The 6002-nt window shown below is 44.0% G+C and overlaps 1 pseudogene across 1 annotated transcript; it reads right to left on the bottom strand.

Annotated features, from left to right (window-relative positions):
• Positions 1 to 4186: 4186 nt before the first annotated feature.
• Positions 4187 to 5959, bottom strand: LOC110486099 (uncharacterized; annotated as a pseudogene). Its single transcript, XR_002468032.3, has 2 exons — positions 5664 to 5959; positions 4187 to 5463 (listed from the first exon to the last, which is right to left on the bottom strand). The product of XR_002468032.3 is annotated as an uncharacterized LOC110486099 (transcript).
• Between the last annotated feature and the right edge of the window lie 43 nt (positions 5960 to 6002).

Raw genomic sequence — 6002 nt, 5'->3', positions numbered from 1 at the left:
CACCACATGCTTCTCAAGTCATTTATAGCATTTATAATTAGATAAAGGGGATATAACAGGCCCTTACATCTGGCATTTGCTATGGTCCACTGTAGCTCAGCTGGTAGAGCATGCAATACCAGGATTGGGGGTTCAGTTCCCAGGACCAACTCTTTGTTATTGTCCAACAGGGAGCACCAGCTGAGCAGGACAAGTTCCTCACCATGATGAGTCACGCCCAACGTGGTCGTATGGAAGAGCAGCACTGTCTTGAACCCTACCGGGACCACTCCCTCTACCCCCAAACACACCACTACTATACCCTCAGGTCAGTACTGTACTAACCTAACGTAGCAGGTGTTAAAGAAATACCCTTGCAGGATCCTCACATCAGATTTTCAGGGGAAAATGAAGCTAGGTTGAAGATAATGTATTCCTGAAAAATGTATTTTTCTGGGTTTTTATGATGCTGTTAAGGATGGCACTGTACTGAAAATGCAGATATACAGACAAATAGCTGCCAGTAGTTCTTTCTATTCATCTTGGAAAAGTTGGTATTGATTGTTCTGTCTTCTTTCTCTCCCCTCTTTCTTTCTCTCTCCTCCCTTTTTTCTCTCCCTCAGTCCCACTCAATTTCTCTCTCTCCCTCCATCTCTTTCTCTCTCTCTTCTTCCCCCTCCAACCCCCCCTCTCTCACTTCTCCATCTCTCTCTTTCTGATAGCACAAGATGCTGACCTGTTCTTTAACCTGTTGGCCAACACCCAGGGGCATCGGCTTGACGACCAGCAAGGGACCCTTCCCTTGTTGCCGGGGATACTGCTGGTCATCAGGATGGGGTGAAGACGAAGGCTGGACCCGGTCAAGCTGTCACACCCCAGGTAGGCCCTATTCTGACTTCCAAATCAACCCCTAGCCCAGTGTTTTTCTTCCCAAAGGGGTGCACATTTTAGCCCCTACTTCTAAGAGGTACGAGGGGGACAAGGGGAGCAGGTAGGTGGCTATTTAGCAGCCTGATGGTCTGGGGGTAGAACGTATTGGCCAGTCTGTTCGTTTTAACCATGATAATCCTGTACTGCCCACGTCTGAGTGATGGAAGCGGGGAGAACAGGCCGTGGCTTGGCTGAGGAACCTGATGATCTTTGTGGCCTTCCTGCGACACCTGGTGTTGTAGGTGTCATGGAGGGCAGGCAGTGTGCACCCAATGTGCATTCGGCTGAGCATACCACCCTCTGTAGTGCCTTGCGGTCAGCTGCAGTGGAATTGCCGTACCAGGCTGTGATGCAGGCCGATAGTATGCTCTCGATGGTGCTCCTGTAGAACACTATGAGGGCCCTCGGGGACAGGCTACATTTCTTTAGCCTTCTGAGGTTAAAGAATCGCTGTCGTGCCTTCTTGAACATGGTATGGTTTGACCATTTCAGCTCCTTGGAGATGTGTACGCTGAGGAACTTGAAGTTTTTGACCGTCTCCATGGCAGTCCTGTTGATAAGGATGGGGGCGTTCCTGAATTCCACAATCAGCTCCTTTGTTTTGCTGACATTGAGGGAGAGGTTGTTTACCTGGCAACCTCCTCCCTGTAGGCCGCCTCGTCGTTGTTGGTAATCAGTCCTACTACTGTTGTGCCATCAGTGAACTTGATGATGGAGTTGGAACTGTGGGAGGCCACGCAGTCGTGGGTATACAGGCAGTACAGGAGGGGACTGAGGATGCACCCTTGTGGGGCCCCTGTGTTGAGGATGAGTGTGGAGGAGGTAATCTTGTTAAACTTCACCACCTGGGGTCGGCCGTCAAGAAGTCCAAGACCCAGTTGCTTTGGGAGTTCAGTTCCGGATGCTGTGAGCTAAGACGAGCTAAGACACGATGGTATGCATTCCTCTTGTCCAGGTGGGTGAGGGCAGTGTGCAGTGCAATGGTGAAGGCGTCGTCCATGGATCTGTCGGGGGATAGGCGAATTGGAGAGGGTCGAGTGTGTCGGGGAGAGAGGAGGTGATGCAGTCATTCAGTTCAGTTACTTTCCCTTTCTTGGGCACTGGGAGGATAGTGGACGTCTTGAAGCAATTGGGGATAACAGCCTGGGCTAGATAGAGATTGAAAATGTCTGAAAACACAACAGCTGCAGATGCTCTGAGGGCGCCCCTTTCCTGAACCAGCAGACTCCCAGAGAGACACACCGAGATCAGCCTCCTTTAGCCCTAGCTCTGAATAAGACCATACAGGATCCCCCAGCTCAAGTAAATAAATTCACTTGAAATGTTTATTGCTATTGTGGGATAACATCACATGCACATTTAGGAAAACAAATTCAGAGGTATTCATATGTGGGTTAGACAGGCAAGTCACTACGCAACAGGGAAGATCAAGTAAATATATGAATGTTTTCATGTTTTCTTATATTTCATTTTCATTATATATTTTCATTCTCATTTTGATAAACCGTTGTCTATTGATTATGGATGCATGTTGATTTATTAACTTGGCTTCTTATACATTCCCACCATCAGACGCTTGTATTTTGAAAGCATGATTAAATCAGTTTATTCTATGCTTGCTATACTCAACATCTGAACTCTGAAAGAATAGTTTTATTGTTGTCTGTGTTGTTTTTTAATGACATTAACTGTGATATCTTCTCTCTGAAGGTAACATTGAGGTTGCTCATGTGCTTCACTCCACAACTGGTAAGCCTATGCATGATGTTGGTTACAGTCTACTTGTTTGAAGAGTGTGGTCATACAGTACGTCACTATTGTGGTCAACAAGTAAAACGTCAACCTACAACACTGTGTTGATTACTCATTTGGGAACTCATAAAGGCAGTTACAGAATGCAGTTATATAAGACTAAGAATGCAATAGAATTCACATTACAATTCGTTTTCCGTTTCTTTCACTCAGGGACGCAAGGTCGACAACAAATGCCATGCTCCTTACCAGAAATGTTCCTCGATTTGGGACCTCCAGGAGAGGCTCTGATGGTCACTCTGAGCTTAACCCCAGGAAGACCCCTATCCTTCAACATGGATCCAGAGAGTGGGCATTGCACAGCTCCAGAAGGGTCTGGGACTAGTGGGGGAGAAGGGGAGAGGAGATCTAGAGAAGGGAAGGGTCAAAGAGGATCAAGGAAGGGGAATGGAAGAAAAAACAGGAAGGAGGGAGGCAGGAAAAGATAGTTGGCGATCAAATGTGGAATATCTGGAGATGAGATAGGTTGAGCTGCAGTACAGAGATGACAAATTGCAAGGGTTGATATAAATACAGTCTTTCTTCATTGTTTTTTATTTATCATTGTCTGTTATTGTTGTTTCTGTTTGTCTTTGAGTGAAAGCGAAACGAGCCAAGCAATTCCTGACTTTGTCATGCTCAGGGAGGTGAAGTTAGGGTGGAAAATGGGTCTGTTCCAGGTTGTGTTTATTTCAATCATGTTGCAGATGATCAGATCTCACTAAGCCTGGTGAAGTGCTCCTATGTGTTTTAATCTTCCAAGATGTGTATCCCCATTGAAAAAAAAGACTGTCTGGAACAACACCACCATATCAGAATCTCGAATGTCTTGATATATAGTCATATTTTTCAGCCATGTTATGCATTTTATGATGAGCTGCAGGTGAGAATGCAGCATTATGTGAAAGTTCTTGTTTTGAAAAGCAAGTTGTAAGTCAGTGTAACTCTTGTTAATAGCTATCCAATAAAAAATACATGATTGGTTGAAATTCTGTTGCTTCTCATTGAATTTTTAATTCATGTCGAGTCGTTTTTGAAGAATGTCCTAGTGTGTATTCAGTCATGTGAAATGTTCAGAACCTTGCAGATAATAGCTTTGGTTCAGTCTGCAGCATCACAGTCAAAGACCAAACGTGCCATGGAAGTCTCTCAATCACCAATGGGAATGGAGAAAAGCAGAATAGTACACAATTGAATCACTAGCAGAAATTGAGGCCAAAAATGCAAACTTTATTCAGAATGTTGAGAAGATAATTTTAATTCCCATCATAACAGGTCAATATTAGATCTAATCTAAACAGATCACTTCTGTGGTTGGGTTTACGTAGGCCTGGATTTGGGTTAGGCCGGATCCAGCATCCCAGCCAATTAAATGCGTCCGACTGTGGATTTATATATATATATTTTTTTTTAAATTAGCTTGGCTGTCAACAAGATACAGAATGCGTCCCTTTATGCACATAAATAACCTCTGTCTGCTATTTGCAGTTGGTAAACTAACTAATGGATACTACTGTGCTGATTCCATAATGCAATGCATTTGTCCTGAAGGGCTGTTCTCCTGTCCAATGTTGGTTAGAATGTGCCTCAAACTTCTGTCTGATACCATAACCCATACAAGGCATTGTCATGTTGTATTCTCCTTCTTGTGAACACTCTTTGTGTGCCTTCTTTGGGATTCAAGCGCTTTGAAGCGCGTACCGCAATCAGTGCACACATACAGTCATTCCTCATTGTGCATTGTCTGGTGCTTATTCAGTGAAGCTAACGTGGCAAAACATTTATAGCATTCAGAACACATTTAGGGTCTCTCCCCTGTGTGAACTCTCATATGCACTTTCAGGTTATCTCGTCTGTTAAAAAGACGATGGCAAACCGGGGTAAGGAAACGGTTTGTCCCGTGTGAATACTCCTATGCTTTGTCAGACAAATCACCCGACCTGAAGCCTTTGCCACAGTCACTGCAACAATGGGATCTTTCCCTTGTGTGAATCATCATATGTCTTTTCAGATTACTAGTCCAGTTGAAACATTGACCACATAAGTGACAAAAAATATTTTTCATGTGAGTTTGGAGATCGTCTATAAGAATTTTTTGTTTTCCACAGACACCACAAAGGCAATCTAGGTTTATATTCGTGTGTGTTCTCGTGTATGTTTTATTAAAAAACTCAGAGTAACATTTTTTCCACACACACCACACCAACAGGTTTTGACAGTGTGGGCTAAAATGGGATGAGACTGGATTTCCTTCCTTTTTTCCAGATACCGGAGATTTGGCTTGTTATTTTCTGTGCTTTCTTTGATTTGAGTGGCTTAAACCTAATCCAAGGTTCTGTTTCCTCTTCTTTGACAACTCACTTGGGATTGGATAACAGTCTGGATTTACTGCAGAGAGGGGCTGAGAGTCACTCGTTAGCTCTAATACTCTGTAGCCCTCTCCATCGGTTTCAGCTTTGATCTGTTCCAATGAGGTGGTAGGTAGAGAGGCTCCCTGTCCATATTCCTCACTTTGGGTTTGGTAAAGATGTGAGGGCTGACATAAGTCCTCTTCCTGATCATAGTCACTTTTCACACAGTCAGAGCTAATTATGAAGGTGTCATTATGAAACTCTTCCTCCTGACGGGTCCTGTTTGTTGTTCCTCTTTAATCTGTGTGGGCTCTGGGTCTTCTTGCCCCAGACTGGGGCTCCACTCCTGCTCAGTGTTGCTGCTCAGGGGAAACCTCCTCTTCGAAGACAGTGAGAGAGAGCTGCTGAAAGTCTGGAGAGGAGAAAGGATTCAACAAAAAAGTAAAAGCTGACATGAGACCATAATTACATTCCTATGTATGCAACATAATACAAAATGTCTTTCAGCAAGACATGACATGTATCGTGCTCAAATGTAATAAAATAAAAAAGATGGCCAATGTCGCATAATATTGATGTCAGCGGGAAAAAATGTAATAGCTAATGACAAACCTGTCCTATGTAATTTTATCTCTGGTGGTTTGAGAACGATATCAATCAAGCTGCCTCTGTAGAGGCCGTTCTCCTCTTTTGAACGATACACTTCTTCCAGGTACTCTGCTATCGTTTTCTCAACAGCCCCAAATATCTCATTAGCAGCTGCTGTTAAGCGCTGGTTGAGAAACATTGTCAATAACTGTATTTTAGCCATTATAAATAATCCAAGTAGCCTACGCGGCTGGCTAGGGCGTTCGTGTTTGTCGACGTTTTGATAACATTTCACCTTTAGTTTTGTCCATGCACGAGCATATCAGATTTTCCACTGTCGCCACCTGCTGGGCTGGAGTGCTA

Source organism: Oncorhynchus mykiss, chromosome 13 (assembly GCF_057628025.1).
Source record: "Oncorhynchus mykiss isolate SJ-2025 chromosome 13, ASM5762802v1, whole genome shotgun sequence".
Lineage (NCBI taxonomy): Eukaryota > Metazoa > Chordata > Actinopteri > Salmoniformes > Salmonidae > Oncorhynchus > Oncorhynchus mykiss.
The sequence above is the reverse complement of the archived record's forward strand: the minus strand, read 5'-3'. Positions and strand labels throughout refer to the sequence as shown.